The sequence below is a fragment of the Lagopus muta genome, chromosome 10 (assembly GCF_023343835.1).
Source record: "Lagopus muta isolate bLagMut1 chromosome 10, bLagMut1 primary, whole genome shotgun sequence".
Classification (NCBI taxonomy): Eukaryota; Metazoa; Chordata; class Aves; order Galliformes; family Phasianidae; genus Lagopus; species Lagopus muta.
Genome location: NC_064442.1, coordinates 10587657 through 10608910, shown reverse-complemented (window position 1 = coordinate 10608910; position 21254 = coordinate 10587657). Strand labels below are relative to the sequence as shown.

The window sequence follows — 21254 nt, the reverse complement described above, 5'->3', positions numbered from 1 at the left end:
GTAGATGCAGGAGATGTCAGTTCAGCCCTATGTTTTCACTTGAAGCAGCTGGTTATATTCATGTAGCATTAGTAGTGGGAGTATGTTGTGTGGCTTTCCTGTCAGTTACTGGCAAACAGTATCCCTGAGGGATGTATCCAGCCTTACAGACTTTTTGCATCGTACAAAGAATGTGGAAGACCATGTGTGCTTTCTCTGTGCAGGCAGCTGTCTTCAGGTTCAGGTTTTCTATTCAGAAAACTCCATTGTTCTACCATACAACTTCTCTCCTTTAATTGCAATTCATTTCATATATTTAACATATTCTTGCTTTGCTCTGTAAGTTACAGAATCACAGAATGGCTTAGTTTGGAAGGGATCTCAAAGATCATCTAGTTCCAACTCCCTTGCCATGAGTAGGGTTGCCAGATACTAAATCCAGCACCAAATTGCTGAGGGCCTCATCCAACCCAGCCTTGAGCCTCCAAGGATGGGACGTCCACAACATCTCTGGGCAGCCTGTGCCAGGGCCTCACCACTCTCTCCCTCTGACATCTAGTTTAAATCTCCCTTCTTTCAGTTTAAATCTATTCCCCCTTGATCTATCACTATCTACCCATGTCAAAAGTTCATTTCCATTCCATTTATAATCTTCCTTCAAGTATTCTAAGACTGCAATGAGGTCTCCCATGAGCCTTCTCCAGACTGAACAAGCCCAAGCTTCCTCAGCCTATCTGTGCTTTTTGCCAGACCCCTCCTCCTCAAGATCACAAACTACCAGGGCATGGTTACTACAGCCCAAAGTGCCACAAATCTTAACTCTTTAATAATCAACTCTGCATTGGTCAGCACCAGGTCCAGTAATACTTCTCCTCTGGTTGTTCTGTCTAATATCTGGAGCAGGAAGTTACCCTCAATGGACTCCAGAAGTCTCCCGGTCTGCTTGCAGCTCTCCATGCTGTTTTCCCAGCAGATGACAAGGTGGTTGAAATCCTCTATTAGGATGAGAGTCTGCTTCATGCAGTTGAAGCAATAAAGCCTCACCAGCCTCATCATGGCTTTTCTCAGAGGCAGCTCTTTGCACTCTATCCACCTGTTAATGTGGAGGACAACTCCCCCATACCTACTTCCTTGCTTATCTCTTCTGAAAAGCTTGTAACCTTATTTGCATTATCAAGGCCACTAGCATTGTTTCAAAATGGCTGTACCAGTTCAAAGGAGATGCTGTATGCAACTTGGGAGAAACTAGCGGCTGGACAGCACATTCATCTGCTTAACAGGAGGCACCACGCAGAATACTAGGACTTCCCAATTGTTCCTCAGTAGTCAAAGTTACAATGATGGATTTGTTGTCTAATGAAAAACCTGCATCTGCTCTGTGGATGTGCATAAGTATGGCTGAGAAATCTTCATTGGAGAAATGAGGAACAGATGGATTTTCAGTGAGAGATCCTCCTGAAATTTTCCTCTTCCAGAATAAGATTTCTCTTCTCACACTCTGATCCTATTCCAGTGTCTTGGTCTCAAATCTCTTCTGGCAGCTGGTACATACTGTAGCATTGGAAACTGTTGCTGCAGCTTCTGCTCTGAAGTTGTGACCTCCACTGGCACAAATGTCAGAGCTAGTACAGGTCCTTACGGCATTAATTCATCACTACAATCATATGACACTTGTTAGCCTGTGGAAATGAGAAATTGCAATTCTGGCAGACGTGTTTCTTGCTCAAAATTCTGATTTTGTGCTGCTCTTCTGGCTTTGCATGACCTGTGATGCTAGGGTTGCCAGTCCCAGGCTGGTAGACAGAGACAGGGATTAGTGATGCTTCCCTGGCCTTGTAACAGCTTCTCTATCTGTTTCTTCCATCACAGTTGCCCTAAGATCTCCTCTATGGACAAAGAATAGTGAGTTCTGTTGTATGTATAACTGCTTGTGACAGCTATCACTGTCCAAAACAAAGATGGAAAGATTTCTTCATTCAACCAATGCAAATTCTGTATTCACTGACCGAATCACTGTGTTCAGAGAAGGGTTTGTTCCCCTCAAGTACCTCCAGTGCAGTGAAGGGCCCTGATCTGCTGGGTCCAGAAACTGCAGCAACTGAAGGGTGTGCTGGGCTGGGTGAGGAGGTGCTCCTGCCGTGCATGGACAGCTGCACAGCCTTGTAACCACCAAGAGCAGAGGGTGTGCTGGCAGTTTCTCAGCAGTGAGGATGCAGTTAGTTGTAGTGTCTTGTGATTTCTGTGAGGTAACAACATTGTGCATGTAACTTGGGTTCTTTTGCACGCTGGAATTCTGCAGCTGAAGTAAAGCAGGGTAAAAGAAAGCTAGTTTTGAGGAGAGAACTAATTCTGCTACAGCAATTAATGCCTGAGGTATCTGCGGCCCAAGTTCTGGGCCAGGTGGTGGGGCTGAATGAGCCCAAGAGAGCCTGATTCCACCTGGGCTGGGGTGGTTCTGGTGGGCCTCGCTTCAGGCACAGCTGGGCTCGTTAGCAAGGCTGGAGCTCTCTCTGTGGAAACGTGTGGGAGAAAGGGCAGAATCCAGCATGGCAGTGAGGGACAAGGAGTGGTGTGAGAGAGCAGCTCTGCAGTACGCAGCTCAGAGGAACGGCAGGTAGGAGGAAGGCATTTTAGTCTTTGTTTCCTGCTCTGAAACCTTTTCTGCTCATGCTCGTGTCTGTTGTGTGATCTCCTGCTCTCTGTGAGCTCGCACATCCTCTCCTGCCCTGCTGAGTAGAGGAGTGAGAGAGGATGCCAGCTCAGCCTTCCACTAGCTCTTGAAGGTTGATCTCCAAAACATTCAGAATTTGCATCAAAATATGTCTGTGGTTTCTGTGGGTGGTACAAATAGTGCTTAGTTATTACAGCTTTGAAGCAATACAAGTGGGAATGAGTATCATGGCAAAAAACTTACGGTGATCCCTGATTTTGGGGGTGAGAGATTGCAGAGAGAGCTGCTGCCTGCCCAGTGCAGCTGCCCTGTGCATAGAAGAGAAGGTCTGTTCTGTTGCTGCTGCCCATGGGGGCAGGTGTTGGTTTTGGATCTAGGTCTGTTCTGTTGGAGATCAGAACTGAGAGCTTGGGAGCTATACCATCAGACAAGCGTTTAACAGCGGAGCTGGCTCAGGACTCAGGGATCCCATAGATATAACCAAAGGCGTTGCACTTGAAGAGCAACATTTGTGTGTGCTAGCAACATATCTTTGCTGTGAATTGGTGCTGAGGGAGGTTGCAATACACGCTAATGGCTTCTACCAGCACTTTCCCCTTCTTGGTCCAGTTGGGTTAATTGGTCACACTTCACTGTAACTTCCAGCTGCAGAAGCTGAGAAATTCACCCTTGTGCAACACAGAAGTGAAATTTGAGGCCTCTCTTCACAGAGCTGAACTTAACCCTGGGGGAGTAGTAGCTTTGCACATTTTGCCAAAGTACTTTGATTTTCAGGCTATACAGCAACAGGGAAACAAATCAGTTAGAAACTGGAGGATGAAAACAGCCAACTACTGTTACAGCTATTATATTTAAAAAGTAGTTAAAAGTCCTGCTATGTAGATGAAATTGAAGTTCCTGATGACTCAATAACGTAATCCCATATTTAATAAATGTTTGGAAGAGTATAACTATGACAGTATTGTTTATCACTTACCACTATTTTACCACTTATCACTTGTAAAATCTCTCCAGGCATGCGATAGTTAGATGAGCAGATCTCCTCAATTAGGTTCCAATTTCGCATCACTGGTAGTGGTTCTGTTATGGATATACACAGTCCTTCTATCTGTGTGAAGGGGGAGTGCCTATTCGGCACGTGCTTCCTGTTGATTTGCATGGAAAATGTAAGGATTAGAGAGAAATACTTAATTTTACCATTCATGGTAACATCTTGAATTTCTTGATTTATGTATTCTTGATAGATAAACAAACTTGATTAAAATTTGTAGTGTAGGACTTTGAGTCGTATAAACAAATTCATTAAGTGTATATTTAAATACTTTAGCAAAACTTATGTCAACAGGCAAAAAAAATCATTTGATTATGTTCTTTTAAAATAAGGTTAATTTACAGAAAAAGAAGTGAAGGGGCAAGAGAGATGGCATAAGAAGGTAATAGAGGTTAGAACACCTTTCATTTCAGTAATGCTAGTCTTTTTCTGTTCTCCTATTTAAAAGGTGGAATTAGATTACTAATGTCTCTCAAAGGATACTTAAACTAATCAGGAAATATCTGAAAGAGCTTCTCTTCTCTCAAAAGGACCTGATAGGGTTGTCCCATCTGCCATGCATTATTTGCAATAGCAAAAAGCTTCTAGGACTACTTAATAAGAAAAAATAATGGAATCATATGTATTAATGGTCAAAACCCAAGTAAGAGCTGATGTCCCCTAAAACAAGGGCTTGATATGTCATTTGGGAAACATTTCTTACATAGTTTTTTGTTGTTGTTGTTTCTTTTTAACATGCATAGAAAACGTAATAGGCAAAATCATTTCCAAAACTGAGAGGTTTGCACAGGTAGTGAATCCTGATACCCAGATTACCTACAGCTTGTACCAGTTTCATTAGAGGTTTAATTCAAGATAGATCTAGTTATCTATCTCCTTGTATTTCATAAATCCCTGAATTCCACTTGGTTACAGCAGCATGGGTTTTAATAGGTTTCCTTAAGTAAAACATATTACTGAACCATAACCATCCCCAGTCCAATTTGCTAGTCAATGTATCAGTCCTCTTCGCTGTCTCTAATGATTAAGAAAAAAGGAGCTTTGTCTTTCAGCTTCTGGCCTCCCGTTTTCCATGATATTAAAGAACCTCTTTGTAACATATATTCTCTCCTCAGTTCCGGTCGCTTTTTATTTTTCTTTTGTAAAAGCATGGCAGGTAGAGCTCTTAGAGCATTGGAGGCCTAAGCCATTCTCTCCTGCTCTCAAAGCATTTTTCTGGTTCATTTTTGCATTTCTTGATGAGCTATGGCTTAACAGTGGATTCCTCTCCTTAAAGAAGTAACTAATTCTTTAAATGCTGTACTTGTTTGGAAGCCCTCGCCTCAGTCTCCCATAGAATAGACTTTGCCAGGACTGATTATCGTTTATGTTGATTAATTATAATTAATTTTCACAAGGGAACAGTGCATCTAAACCAAGAATATTCATTTTTGTACAGCATTTTTAAGTTTTTTCTTTAGTTTTGTTCTCTTAAAAACATTTTTAGACAGTGAAAGTACATCTTAATTATAAAATCGAGAATACAAAGGTAACTAATGCTTCTCCTCTTCCACTCCTCACCCCATGCACGCTTAGATCCTGCTGCTGCTCTTGTCACCAGCTGTTAGCATTACTCCATAGCTGCACACCTGGCCCCTCGTTTCGTCCACACCTGTGTGTCCCAACGAAGGCCTTTAAAGACAACTCTCAGTGTAACAGCTTTGGGTTATTTCAATTTTAAAAACCAACAGCATATCTCCACTGATTTTGCAGAAATAACAGGTTTTTTTGTGTAGCCAAACTTTCATTTTCTTAAAAATGAAAGGTAGATGTTTAAACACAGCTTAAGCCTTACGTCCGCTGCACCAAAGCTCTTAATTCAGTAATTGTTTGAAATTGAATTTATCTTGTGGCATATTGAAGTAAAGTGTTTTCTGAAGAGTTTACCTCTGGAAGTGAGCACAGCATAGAGAATTTCTCCCACTTTTCAGAATATGAGAAGTAATGGGTCAATGACATAAACCCCTTGGTCCTCCTAAGACAAGAATCAACTGGGTACATGCAGCTGTAAAACTCTAGGCAATGGGAATTTTGAGACCTCTGAAGTTTAGGCACTTTCTAAGTGTACTGACCAGTAAAAAGGATTTTCAGACTTTGTGTTTTGGACGCAGGGACCAAAGTCCTTGACAGATTTTGTCACAAATAACCCGAAAAATCTAGGAAACTCAGAATTGGTGATAAAATTCTAGCTGATAAAGTATGGGTGGTTCCAGGCTTTTACAAATCATTTGGCTCCTTAGTCAGTCATTGTTATTTCACAGAGCAGAAGAGAACATGCTTCACAGGAGGAACAGTTGATGAAATCCCTGATGAAATACATAATTAGAACACCCATAACATACACAGTCTGCTGCTCTTTCACCATTTGTCTACTTCCAAAACAACTGGTTGGTAATTTTCATTTTTTTCAAACGTGCATTATATTATATTATATTGTGTAGCAGTCAGTTTCTTCTTTCCCCCTTTCATTTCCACGTGGATTTTACTACACAGTGTTAGGAGTTACCACAGAACTTTTTAAGGAATGGTATTGAGCAGTTAGTCGTGATGCCCTAACCACTACAGCTGTACAACAGTATTGAAATAGTTTTCTTTTCAATCTGTAAGATGATGACCAGGCTTGTACTTCAGGATTTTAATTTTATTCCAACCCCAAGTTTTGTTTCTCAGGCCAGCTTGTGACACTTCATTTTCACTGCCTGACAAATGTCACATGCATCTGTTTCTTTGTGTTGCAAATCTCAAGATTTGCATAAGTAAATAGCTTTCTGCATTACTGAAACCACAAAAGTGTACAGACGTGCTGGAAACTGGTGAGCTAAAAATTACATTTGACTGCCCTGCGAAGAGTAAAGATTTAAAGGACTGAAAACGTTATTAATGATATCAGTGTAATGTCTTATTACTGGTGTGATCAGAATGGCTGGTTGACCTGATGTAAATCAGTTTTGGTCCTTTAGAAGCCTCAAGTAAGAAGTATAGAATAGGGCAGAGATGTAACTGCATGCTGAATTTACCTGGTACATAGTTCACAGGCTTTCAGGAGAAAAACTGAAACAAAAATGATAGGCAGTCAGGGAATTGCCTGTGGGGAGAAAATTACCAAGTGAGATGTTCTGGACTCTTGCAGCTGCTGTCTTCCTTAGGTGGTTCCGCTTGGTTCTTCCTTGAAAGTGCATCTGGCACTCTGTGTATCTTCGTAGTTGCATGCAGAGAAAAGGAGCCTCAAAACTATGCATGTGAAGATACAATATAACCACTGTTAAAACTTTATTTTCAGGGGATTTACTTGCTGCTACATGACCATGGCATTTCACTGTTGTCGTCCTGCCTTTCCTGCATCAATCTGTTGCTTTTTTAGTCTCTTATTTAGGAAGGTAGTTTAAGAGATGATGCCTTTAATGATGTTCTGAAGGTAGCTGTCAGATGTGGGGTTGCTGTGTGTGGTGACAACCAGCCCCAAAGCCTGAAATGATGTGATGGTAAATGGAAAGCCTGTAGAGTCCCAGTTTCTCTGAAGCCTGTCAGTTATCTTTAAGTTATCTCCTAAGTAAGGAGCAGAATTGTGAAAAGAGTTTCTTGTAAGAGCTGCAGAAAAGATTTGACTGCCAAGATAGTGAAATAAATGTCTAATATCCAATTTACTTGACGGATATGAAAAGCCAAAATAACTGTTTACAAGTCCATTTTCTCAGTCCATTTACTGAGATTCTTGCTGCTTTGTTAGTGTAATGTATGTATGCGAATTGGTCCCAAATGATTTTGCTGATAATTATTTTCATTTACTACTTAACTATATTATATGTGCAGCATATCAGTTACTTTTTAAAGAAAGGTCTTTGAAAAACCTGTACTGGTATCTGGAGGAACAAATGCATTGTTCTGCGTGTTCAGCCTTTAACTTAATGTGCAAACCATTGCATGAAAGTGGTGGGCACTGCAAGTCAGCTACACACACTAATCACTGCCTCAGCAAAAGACATTGTTGCTGGCTGGCTGCAGGATGGATAAATAGCAAATCACTTCATACACTTTACATTTATTCATTTCACAGCTTAATCACTGTTCCACCTTTCCTCTGCAAAATGGCAGTGCTCCTTGCTTTGCGCAGGAAGCAGGAATTGCTCATGGAATCTCCTAACTATTTGTTTTAAGTGAATGAGCAACACAGTTTGTGCCCACTGGGTCTTGAAATGAGGCGCTGTCATAGCATGGTGGCTGCACTGAATATTTATATCGAAAATTTTTTAAGAGAGCCTCTGACGGATTATTGTGCTGCTTTGTGCATTCCAGTTTCAGCACTTTGTTATCTGTGAAGACGGCCATAATGTAACTTTGCAGGTAGAAGTGCAGGCAGGAATCTTGTGAAGGATGAGCCTCCTGGGATACTGATTGCATTACCATGCTCAACAAAGTTGCTTTAACAAAAAACGTTTAGCCAAATCTCCACAGAAAAGGGCAGCATTCATCCAAATGAATTTTCAAAGGGGATCTTCTGAAATAGGGGGAGTACATAAAAATGCCTTTGAAATAACTAAGTATACAGAGCGAAAATAAGCATTCGACATACCTTGCTTTCAAGCTGTAATGTAGAGTTTTAACTTTATTAAGAAAGAGAGCAATGCCCTAAATACTTATTGACATCAATACTTCTCTGCACCAAAAAAGCAACTCTCCGTTTAGAGCCAGGTTTGGAAAGACAGATTTGGAGGAAGAATTGTGCCTACAGCACGGAGCTGCTATGTCATGGCTGAGGGACAGTTTCTGTAGGAGAGGCTTGAGATACAGGCATTTTGGTGCTAGAGCCAATATTCTGTTGACTTCACTGATTTAGGCTTACATCTTGCAAAGAAAAAAGGCTGTTTCAAGTCTTTAGGCTTTAGGTCTCTTTCTCTAAGTTTTTTAGTATGGTACATCCTTTTGTAGCCTATCATTAGGTGAAACAAAGTCTTAATGCTTTGCTTTGATTTGTAGGAGTTTCTTTATCTCTTAACCTAACAACTTCTGAGTTATAATTTGAGTGTTATTATCATTTAGTTATGTGAGCCAACTGTCTTGGAAAGAGGAAGATATGATTTTAATGCAGAGGTGTTCAGGCTCACAAAATGGGACTTGGAAGGTGCTGAATCCTTGCCTGCATAAATATTTCAGATCCTGTTAGCTGAATAACTTACTGCTATTAACGATGAGATCAAAGGTTTATGATGGTCCTTTGTAAATCAGTTGCAAGAAAAATCAAAGTACAACAAACACATTACCTTAAACCAGAATTTTCAAAACCATCACGCATACAGTTGCATATAAATAAGTACATTCTAGGCATGCAGTTAAGTTGGCTGTGATGCAGCTAATGAAATGCAAGCATTGTTTTTTACATACATCCTCCCAAACATTCAAACCTTATCATATTCTTGTGCTTACAGCATGGTGGAAAAAAGTTATTGCCCATTAGGCTCAAAGGTAGGAGAGGATAATATTGCTATAAAACACTAAGGATATTTTGATACAGAGGTGATAAAATAAAAGCTGTTCGATTAATTATAATTTTAAATGATAAATGATAACATATCTCTTCCAACATAAGCAAGTAATGGCTGTTAATAAAAGTGTTATGTGTCATTATTGCTGTTTTTCATGCTGTTTGTAATCACATTGTTCTTTGCTATTAACTCTCTGTGCCCTTTTCTGAGCTTGTAGGGTCCATCTCTTTAAAGTATGGGTCACTGATTTTGGTGTCACACAAAATCTTTCAGGATTTATCTCTCATAAGAGTTTTCCCTGCCTTAGTATTTTGGTGTTCCTTCAGGATCCTGCCTGAGTGGCCTCTGTGTCACATTAAGCCGTGTACTTATTAGTTAGGAGCTCTGAACTTTGCATCTTTTGGAAATAGCAGCTAGGTAGAGAATATAGCTAAAGAGTCTGCATCATATTGGAAAGGACTAATTGTTGGAGAACTGGGGATGGGTATGTTGTGGAAGAGACTACTGATACTTAAGTGGAAAGGAATACAGTTACAAAATGGCTCATCTGTACCTGGCCTGGGCTATTAACTGCTTCATGCTTAGCAGGCAGCCTGAGCATTTCACCACTGCTGCCTGATAAAAGCACAGAAAGAGCATTCCTAGAGGACAGAGGTTGACTGTGCATCCTTGCAGCTGTGGTGGGTGAAGGGGTGCTGAGGCAGAGAGGAGCTGCTGCATGAAGTCCTCTGCATCTCTGGTGAGGTGACTGTACAATGAAGTTCAGGTGTTCTTGACTCATCTCTGACTCCAAAAACCTCCCCTTCTGGCCTAGAGGGAATGTTAAGCATAGAAGCTTAAGAACAAGAAGCTTTGACAAAAGAAGAGGGGCTTACTGTTCTCTGGGGTGGGAAGAATAGGTAATCTATAAAGTGTTTCTGTGCTGGTGATTTTTTCTCTGTTCCAGGCCTTCAGAATATTCCAGTTTAGTAATGCCTATTATCTGCTTCTACTTCTTCATTTCTTCAACTAATGTGCACTGAAAATGTTCACTTATCCACCTGGGCTCAATGGAGCTTTATACACCATATGTATTCCTGTTAAAAGCTGAACTTATTTTTATATTACTTCAGGTTTTCAATTAACCTTGCCTTCATGTATTTCGCAGTGTTAAGAGCAGTGCAGCGTTAAGCATAACTCGCATCTCCACACACCTCCTCCCCTCCCCCCATAAAATTTTAAAACACAGCTTTTCTCCGCTGTTCTGAAGCCTCGTGATGTGTGAGTTACATAACCAACTCAATATTGGATTTCCATTATTTCTAGGAAATAACACCAGGGGAAATTTTCCAGTGTTTTATACCATGGCTAGGTGTACTAGCCGGTGTTAATGTACCAAACTGCATTTATTCTCAGTAAAGCATGGACATCAACTTTTATTCGAGGTAGATAAGATAGGCAGAAGCAATTTCTTCACATATGTTTATTCATCTAAATAAATACAAATTATTATTATTTTTTTAATATTCTATAAAAATCAGTGCATTTACATGGAAATGGATTAAGAATACATTTGTGAAGGTGAGCAAAAATACCTAGAAAAATTATATTTAGCCCCTGTAGATTTCTTATGCTGCTACGCACAAGTATCTCACACAGACCAGTCTAATGGATATATAAATTAATGAGTAATTTATGGTAACTCATTTAAATCAAGTTGACTACATTAAGATGTAAAATTAAGCATTCGGTTATTATCAAATTTTAGGACATTATCAATTCAACCATTTGTTAGTCTTTCTCACCTCTAACTTCTTGAAAGTCAGTGTTTGGTCAAGACTGATGTTTCTCTTGTTAAAGCATTTCTCTTTGTTGTGCTTGAAGCCATCTTCTGTGATGTATAAGTTAAGCAGCTGAAGTCATTGGTACCCTCACAGACCCTATTGATTTGCAGTATAAATTGTGTCTGTAGGGAATCATCTACTCAGTCCTCTGGGCTGAATGTTTCCACCTGAATGAACATTTGGATGTCACTTAAGATTGAGATCATCATTCTTAAAGCCTCTTAATTTAGATTCTTTTTTTACTTTTTTTCTCATTCTCCTTTAGTCTCAGTTCCTGACTGCAAAAATAGTTAAATTTTTGTCCTAGTCATTGATAAGAAAATATCTTCATCCAAAAAAATCCATTCTTAATGTCTTACAATAGTTCACTTTCACTAAGCTTTCTTGAACTTATGTGCTTATATTTTCCTTAAGCTCTTCCTTGCTTCCCAGGACTATAAAGTTGCTTGATATAAATCATAACACCAGCTTTCTGTACCAGCTATTTGTCTACCAATGCTCTGGGAGATCTTAAGCTGCCTCTACTCAAGATGTGTGCCAAAATCCTTCTGCATTATAGAAATGTGCTAAGATGGCTAACATTCATCTTTCTTGATGGACCAGATCCTTGAATCCACTGAATGAAGAAAATAGAGATTTCGGTGTGAGCTCCTGAATATTAGACAGTTTAAGTTGAAAGTTACGTACCGTGCATGTGAAATATTTCATGTTTTTCTTCAAAGTGCAAATCATGGGACGTTTGTTTTTGCTGTGATTTCTTGCCTGATTTGTTATTGTTTGGGTTGTTTTCTTTGTTTGTTTTAAGATTAAAACCCTACTGGGATAAATATGCCTTTATCTTGAGCCAGGTCAGGTGGCAGAATGTAAGCAAAGTATTCAAAGACCTTTTATAGATTTGAAAGGATTTTTGAAGTGCTGCAGCTCTATGATGAATTCAACTCATCCATACGTCAAGTTGTTTCCATCAGTGACAGACACCATGAGTTTAAAATAGATTCACTCATGACTGGGTCTAGCAAGGGCTGAAAAAGCAACTTCTTCTTTGTCTTTCCCCTCTTTGCTTACTTCAGTGTGGGGAGATGATGTTCCTGAACTTTTTTTTCAGCACTTGGCTTCTTCGTGGATCTCTTGAAGTCATCATCACCACAGTTCTTGTGGATACTTTCTGTGCTTGTCTTGTGTAACAGAGCATTTCAGAAGTCTTGTGACCAAGTTAACTTCCTCCACTGCTGTCACCCTTCTCAGTTCTGCCAAATGCCTATGGCTACATAATTGAAATCTGCACCCACAGTCCTAACCTCCTCTTTACCTCTTTGGATTCAACCCTCAAACACTCTTCTCCTACCGGAATTTTAATCTGATATGCCTTGACAATTTTTTCGCAGTGAAAACTAATGAATGTACAATCCTCATCTTGGTAACTCATCCATTCACTGATCCTGTCCTGAAACAGACCTCTAGGCTGCCACAAATGATATTCCGCATCTGCTTTCTTCCTCTGTTCGTCCACTTTATGAAATGACCCCATCTGATCCCTTCCTTTCCTCGCTTTTCTTACTCTTTTTGTTCACAATTCAACTTGCATTGATCTTTCACTTCAGCATGTCTTGATCTTTACCCTGCTTGCTCTTCTAATAAGTTCTCATCGTTTAATTCATGGACCACACTTTACAGTCACTGTCCTCTAATTCCCTCTCTTTGTAGTAGACATACCGCTCAAACAAGTCTCTAATAACTTTTTCCAGTCTGCAGAGAATCAGTGCTGCACCTTTGGGCACCTGAACCTATCAGATGTTTCAGCTTCAGTAATCTTCTGATGGCTACCTGGGCTCTGTCCTTTCCTTTGTGTGCCCTTTGAATTTGCATTATCGTTTCTCCATAAGCTCCAGGTTCAGGAGCTTATAGGAGAGTGAGCTTTTGACTTCCCTTCGAATGTATCCACGAGTCACATTTGCAAGCACAAGTTCAGCTGTCATGTTTATAAGGTTAATTAGAAAACACATGAACCTCTGTACTTCGTCTGCCTCTCTACTCAAATTAACATCTAAGTCTCTTTCTATGCAAACACCAAAGTGATATTTAAAATGAACATCACTAAAACATTGGTCCTCACTCTTCCTGCAGAAGCCCTCTCAGCTACTCTATTTCATAATGTCTATAAATAGCTTACCATCTATCACCTACATTCATTACTTGAGCATTGTCTTCAACTGAAACTTCTTTTCCACTTCAAATCCAGCTGGCATCTAAAGTCTTTTAGGTGGTGTTTCCTGGCCATCTGTGTTGGCTGTTAGATTTCTCCTACTGTGAATTTCCTTTCTTAGATATCAAGAAATGTAATCTTACCAAGCTCAAATAATGCTCTAAGAAAGGTCATGCTCCTGGCTTCTTTTTTGGCCACATTACTTTCTGACTATAGCACTCAAGTGGTATCTGACTTCCCTTTCCCATTTTACACAGCTGATTTTTCTTTTTCTGGTCTTTCATCACTTTGTCAGTATGAAAGCAGAAGCCACAGCCTCAGCTTGATTCATGGTGTCCATTTCTCCCTCAGCTCTCGCTTTCAAGCCAGCACCTTCCTGCTTTCTCCTGTCAAAACTCTTAAGAATGTCTGCAAAACTGATTCTTCAAATTTCTTCTCGAAGTGTGCCTTCACCACTCTACTTAGAAAAAAATTATTACCTGTCATAATGACTACTATTATTGTATTTTTTCCTCCTACCTGCATTCTGTCCTAAATTTCTTTTATAAATTCTTAGAGGTTTTTTTCCACTGTGCTTTGGATAGGGTTCATACTGTGAAGTCGTGGTCCAAAAGTAGGACTCAGAGGTGCTGTGGTAAAGTAAACAGCACAGAAGGGAACAGTAAAGGCCAGGAGGAGTTGAAGTCATGGCTATATCCCTGCAGAAAGGGCCTGGCACACTATTCCTGCAGTTAATATTTTTGGCAAAAAAACACAGATATGGAAACTATGTCCATGGCCAGATGTGCACGCAGAGAGCTGCCAAAGCAGAGCAGTATACACTATAAGATGTGTTGTTTTCCCCAGTAGAGTATGCAGAGATACTGGTCCTTACCTCGGAAAATGTGAAGCATTGAATAAACTCTGGTATCTACAGCTACAATTCTGGAGTGATTTACGGTATTGCAAACTGATGCTTAAGCAGCTAAGTCATTCCCTCCAGCACCCATTTGTTGTAATCTCCCTCCAAAGATATTAAAAATGCAGAAACCTTGGCTAGGTTGTAGTTGATCTAATTTATAAAACATTTTCTGGGTATTAAAAGCTAGGGCAATGCACTAGTAGATTTTAAATTGTGTTAAATATACTGTAAACTCCCAGAAAGTACCTTTCATTGAAGATTATTGTATGAAGATTTGAAGATTAAAGTGTCTAGATTAAAGATTAATGTGAAGTGCACTGGGAAATGGTTTGATGTATAAGGAGCTATATAAGATATTAATCTTGCACTTTTCAAAACTGCCTGAGGGAATTAGACACCCAGTTCTCTTACATGGCTTTGAAAATCTCACTAGAAGGAATTTGTTGTTATAAAGTGAAAATGGCAGTATATTCATTGGAAGCTTGATGAGAAGAGGAAAGAAGAGATAGGGGATGCTCTGTGCTATTCTAGAGCTCGATGTTAACTCAGTTAACTTACAGGGTTTTTTTTGTTTTGAATTTGTTCCACAGGTTTTAGTGGTTTTTAGATCTTCTGTAACTGTATGGAGGCAACTTGGGTTTTAGTGCTACTGGTTGATAAAACTGATGTGATCCATGTATCTCCATATTTCTTGTCATCAAGTCCATTTCTATTTTGCTTTCATTCAAAACAGTTTTCACGTTCTAGTGATTATGAGCAATTTGAATAAATTGGCAAATAACAATGTGAACCTCAAGGAAACACATTTATATGTAGTTATATTTACAAAATACTGTGCATGAATTAAAAATAGTAATTTATTGTGGAAAAAAAATTCTTACATGTGTATTTAGTAAGTATTCTTTCTGATGGAGTTTTTCTCAGTCATGTTTTTTGTATAGGAACTTCAATACTGTTATAAAAGAAGCGTTTCACATATGGTAGAAATTACAAGTTTGCTTGTCCCTGGAGTGCTGCAGTACAAATAAGGTGTTAAATGCCAACCCTGAATGTTATTTTTTAGATGTTAAGAGGGATAATCCTGTACTGAAACTATTTGGAGGCAAATCTATTTGAACTTCAAACATCTTTGATCTGGAATAAAAATCAACTGCATTTAAGTGCATGCTTCATTACTTTGGGGTTGGCCAATAGTGTGTATTTTTTTTTTTTTTTTTTTTTTTTTGTGAGCCATCTTTCCAACAGTTTATGAAATGGATCGTGCACTGTTACTTCTCCTGGTAAAATTTGTTTGTTTCCCTTTATGAAAGGACAGATATTTTTTTTTATATAAAAAGTACCACATGGGAACCAGTGTTCAGATTCACAGTCATTTGAAGATTCAGTATGCCTAGGTTGTTGCATTCAGATCCATTTTAGTGGTCTTACCATTAAGGCTTCAGTAAGCATTTATAAAGCAAATCTTCCATGGGTATTAGGAAGGTGTGATTAAAAATAATCATCTGTCTAATGAATATTTTCCTCTGATTTTTTTGGCAGGATCACCTATTTGAGTTCATGCCAGTCTCGATAGGGTTACTGATGCCAGCGATTTAAGGATCTTCGCATCCAGTCTCAGTGGTAAGATCTAAAGCCATACTAAAACACATTAGAATATTGCTGTTTTCTTTCATGTCGCACTAAAACCGAATGTGTGTGGAGAAAAAAAATGAAGCATTTCTCCTTGATCAATACAGAGATATGAGAACATGCATTGATCTGCAAGAGGCTGAGCTCAGGACACAAGATCTGAGCAATTTTCATCAGAGTAAAATCAGAAAGGTCACTTCTTTCTGTCCTCTCTACTAAAGTAACTGCTCTCAAAAGGTTTGATATTGTACATTTTGAAGTATGTAACCATTTACACAAGGATGGTGGACAGGCTCCAAAGACAAAGTAAAATGCACAAAAAGGAATTTCAGTGGCTTCTTCTTGAAAACTGAGAAAACAAGTTGTAAAATTACAAATTATTTTTGCCTCTGATGCTGTCTTCATTTTAACTGGTCTGTTCAAACATTGAGTCACATTCTCGGATGCTGCTCCCATATGCTGTGCTGCTGTGGAGATTTTGCAAAGAAATGTAATGTTGTTGCACTTTGATGCTCAGAATTTCTTGCTGTAGAGGGAAACTTACAGCTGTAGTGTAAAAGAGAAAAGGAGGTGCTTGTAGCAGAGTCCCACAGTACTTTTGTTTCGGTTTGGAAGATATTGTATAGGAAACTGTAGTTGGGTACTGCAGAGTAGTTCTTTAACAGGAAATATGCACTTCGTACGTGTTCAGTTTTTCTGGTAGGAAAATCTAATTTTTAGATGATAATATTATCCTTCGTGCCTTTTTCATGAGAATTATTCTCACCAATTTTGCCACAAGTTGCATTAATCATTTTTGGACTTGGAGAAGTAGGAGGTAAGGAGACATTTCAGTGCGTGCATGCTCTTCCCCTTAGCATCAACTCTCGTGTGGTGTTAGAGGCAGGATGTGGACAGCCCTTTGACTTCACCTAGGCCAGCTGGTTTTAGTTCACTTTGAAGACACAAGTACCACCACTTCCAAGTCCTGCCCATTCTAGGCTATGGAAGAATAAATATTTTTTAATAGATTGCCCCTCAAAATTTAAGATTCTTCTAATGTGGAAACAAAACATTTATTCATCATTCCTCAAGTAATTTAGCATCATTAACCAAGTAGTTCAATAAAATCACTGCTTCAGTTTGAAGATGTATTCAACAACAATAGCAGCCCTGTCCAATCTTACTCTTTTCATATGAAAATGAGCATAGTAATGTGTTACCATGAATCATCAAGACAGATTACATTTCATTATTGCTGGGTAACTTTTATAATGTTAAAACGTGTCCCTAATAAAGGATAGTATCTTCCTCAGAGCCAACTGCTCCTTATCAGAAGTAGTGTGATATAAACGCTGTACTCTTTTACTTGATCACACAGCCAAGGTGAAGAACAACAAATTACCAAGGCAGTTTTGTGAGGAAATAATAAGATCCTTGTAGCACTACTCTAATTTTTTCAAATCATTTTTTGACACTGCTAAATTCTGTATGCAGTTGAAAGTCAATGTAGATCTGCCAGAGAGTTCATGGCAGCTAGAAGTGACGAGAGATGAACCACTAGATCTTTTTACTCTGAAAATAGAAGACACTAATGACCTAATAAATGAAAGCGAAAGTGTGTGTCTTTGTTGAGGCAAACGAAAATCCTCTACAAGCCCTGTGACAGAACTCCTGTTCCCTGTAGCAGTAGCAAGTAACAGATTTAAGCACTAAAAAGTATAACAGTCTTTAGCTAAAGTTTCTTAGAATCTAGGAGAAAAAATTGAGCATCTGTACAAGTACATAATAGGAGAGAGGAAAAAGTTGCATCTCCATGTTTTCTGTAAATGTACAACAGCTGTCTCAAGGATTAGTGATCTTCAGGGCATACGGTTGACCAGTTTACTTTTGGAGTAAAAAAATAATTCAATATAATATATTGTGCTGTGTATTATATGCATATAATACAGGTAAAGGGAAAGCATCTGTGTGCCTAAGTGTGTTAAAATGAGGAAAAACAAAAGAAAGCTCCTTCTGACTGCGTTTCTTTTTTTTACTATCCCTTCACACTTCATTTCAGCCTTTGTGTGGTTTTTGTATTCATACTTTATTATATTTTCTTGAGGCAAAAAAGGTTTTCAATGAGAACTTGATAAATGTCCATATTAAAGTGGATCCTCTTTTTTAATTAAGTTCATCTAAATTTAATTTTGCAATTTTACTTCAGTAAACTCATATGACTCCAGATGTTGAATGTGTTTTTCCCATTGGTGCTCTCACATAATTGTACCTGTAAAAGATTTATGACTTAGAGAGGCATTTCTGAAAACTTCTGTGTTTTCAGCATATGTTTCATGGATGGCTAGGAACATGAGCAATTAGTATCCTAAAATACTGTTCTGCATTCAGGACTACTTCTATTAGGATATTACTGCTGTGAGCTTGAACTTAAAAGGAATAATCAGTGTAAAAATACATTGTTATCAAAGCATTTCAAATGATACAGGGCTATGGCCTCCTCCAGAGCTTTTAAAGATGAAAGAGAAGACTTCAGAAGGTATGGGATGTCATCAGGTGTAACTGAGAATTATTTGCTTTAATTAAAGAAAACCCCAAACAGTTTGCGTGTTTTGTGGCCCTTTCATTGCAGCTGCTATGGTAATTTGTTTAGTGACATTTGAATGTTGCTTGAAGTTGTATGGGGAAATATATGCTCAAGTGCTTTCTGGTCTTAAAGACTTCACTAATTTTGCTAAAACAAGCAATAACTTTGCATATTAAGTTAATATCACTTTTCTTATCCACTTACAAGTGTAAATGACTCTAAATAACTACCTGGAATTTATCCCTTAAATCTAGACTTATCCAGTAGCGTTGTACAGAAGTTACTCTGAAAGTATTGCCTCCTATTTATTCCCATGGAAACTACAACAGATACAAAGAGCACAATAACACTTTTTGATAGAGCAAATTCTCAGATACAAAACGCTGTTCTTCAGTGCGTTCACCACTACTAGCTATGCATTTTTGCCAGTGGTGGGTAAGAACCTATATGCTGAACTTGTAAAAGACTGCAATCTGGAATGTTGCTTGTCTTTCACATTGCTGTCACTGCTGCTGAAGTGCATCACCTGCTCGTGGTGCTCACGTCCACTGTTTTGTCTCCAGGTATGTTCAGCAAGCATCAATGAATGTCAGTGGATGCCATTTTTTTTCCACCTGGAGGAATACAATTCCTCAACTTTGCTTCATCTTCAATGTCAAATGCTGTTCTATCAGACTGCCCCTCAGCTGCCGTCTGTCACGTGGCAACAGAACGTAATGAAATGTTGATGGGAAGGTTTACCCTCTACTGCTGTCCCACCAACATCACCCTCTGACATTATGGGCAACATAATAAAATAGGAGACGTTGTTCTTATAGAATACAAACTGCTCTAGGTGGGATCAACAGCCTGTCACCCCAGCTTCTTTTGGAGATCACTTAAAAACAGGTAGAAACCAGTGCCAAATATCAGTAATGTAAATATCAATCTGTTGTCTTCTATATTCCTACCAGCCTCCATAATATAACTTGGCGTTTACTAAAGAGTTCTAATTTCTGTTGTCATTCTTTGATCCACTTGTTAGGTAGGAGTATGTGCCCTATAAGTCCCATTTGCACTAGAGATTTCAGCACAAAGGAAAGCTGCAGAGCAGCATCCTCCTCAGTGACGTTCTGTAGGCAGTAAAGGAAGTCAGTTGGGAGAGTTTCCGCAGTCAGAGCAAACCCGTGAGTCCTGGATGTTTGGCTTTTCCTTTGTGCTTTCTAGTAAAAGATGACATTCTAGTGAAAGTTTCGCTTCTGTGAGAGTTACTCTAGGCTTCTTTCTGTCAAGAATGATCTTTATGCCACTTTTCTAAAAGGACTTTTCTCCATACATCAACAAAGAGTGGAATTTTGCACCATTTTCTTTTCCCCCAGAATTCTCAGTGATGCTGGGTTAAAATAACTGCAGTACATAAAGCAAAGCAAGTCCACGCTTACGGAATTGTAGCAAAGAAACTCAAATACACCACTTAATTTCCAGTAGAAAAAAGAAACATAACAATCCTCCATTGGGTGAAATGCTTCTGAGCTTTAAAGGCTTTATGTAGGAGTCTGGATGGGACCCAAAGAAGGAACACTTAAGAATTACAAAATGACGCAGTTTATGTTATTGTTAAATTGTCAGGATTTGCTATATATTTGTGGGATGGTAACCATACAAGATGTTTTCAAAGACACTAACTAGAGAAGGATATGTTAAACCTGCAAAGTCTTAAGAATGGTTAATGACTGCCTGCCAATACAGCTGAATCCCACTGGGTAATGGGGGAATGCCTACCATGTAAATATAAAGGGGGTTATTTAGGAGACCAAGTGAGCTGTGAATTATTGCCTAGGTTGTCACAAAAAAAAAAAAAAGGGGGAAAATGAATTGTGAAGAAGAAGAAACGTGTACTGAGTTCTGAATAGCTTTGTGAGGCTTTTTTTGAAATAGATGAGAAAACTTAGATACACTCTCTGCAATAAGAGATATCTGTTTTGTCAGATTGCAAATGTGCCAACCAGCTAGATTGCTGTGAAAAAACCATTAGAGAAACAAAGCTGGGTTATTTTTATGCTTGATAAATGCATGCATTGGAGAAAATAATATTTTTCTAGTAACTGAAGTAACATCTGTGTTGATTGAGGTTCCAGTGAAGTAAGTGGGAACCCTTCCACTGGTTTTAAGGGGATATAGTCTGAATCCTTGGGGAATAAGACAGCTAAGAGCTGGATTGACAGGAGAGGTTGCAATGAATACCTTCCAAGATCAGTTGAATTGTGCATTGTTATCACAGAGCTGATAAACTTGGAAATTTAAAAATGATTTGTTACTGAATATGCTGAAGCTCATATCCTAAATCTCAGATGAGTAGTCTGAAAATCCGTACTACTAATGTAAGATTATATAGACACAAATGGATCTTTTAAAATGGAAAGATGTTTACCTAAATTACGTGGCTCATCTTTCTGTTCCGTTCAGGTGCTCATCACAGACCGGGGGGAAGAAAATACCAGGGGTGTTTGGGAAGCGATGTCTTGGGTTGGAACTCAGTAAATTTAGATCCAAGTACCCAATGTATTAGGACCTAGAGAGCACATTGCTTCTACTACATTGAACTAACACAGTCTTGGTATTTTCTGTTCTATTATATAGTAACTGGAGCTTAAGACTCTTCTTATCTCTTTAAAGAGAGTGTACAAGTTGTGTAAGTATGGTGACAGGGAGTAGAAAATGAAAGTAGCGTAGGTCAGCTGTGTTACTTTTTGGTAGCTTTTCATACAGCTGGTTCCTTTAAACAGGTGAAGCTCGAAACAATGTTTTGTTTTTGAAAGAGGCTTTTCAAATTAAAGCTTTTATATGTATCCCGTTTTCAGCAAAATAAATAATATATTATGCAAACAAGAACTGAAGAAAAGAGGAGCCAATTCGTGGTTGCTACGGGCACA

At 38.8% G+C, this 21254-nt stretch overlaps 1 protein-coding gene across 5 annotated transcripts in view; it reads left to right on the top strand.

The window, feature by feature from the left end:
• Positions 1-21254, top strand: part of SEMA6D (semaphorin 6D) — a 607749-nt gene that overhangs the window by 462647 nt on the left and 123848 nt on the right. For 4 of the 5 annotated variants that reach the window (XM_048956669.1, XM_048956670.1, XM_048956671.1 and 1 more), the window contains one exon: positions 15687-15767. The gene's annotated coding sequence lies outside the window, so the exon portion shown is untranslated. Of the gene's footprint in view, positions 1-2511; positions 2594-15686; positions 15768-21254 lie in introns of those variants that run through there. The other variant, XM_048956672.1, reaches the window with a different exon arrangement.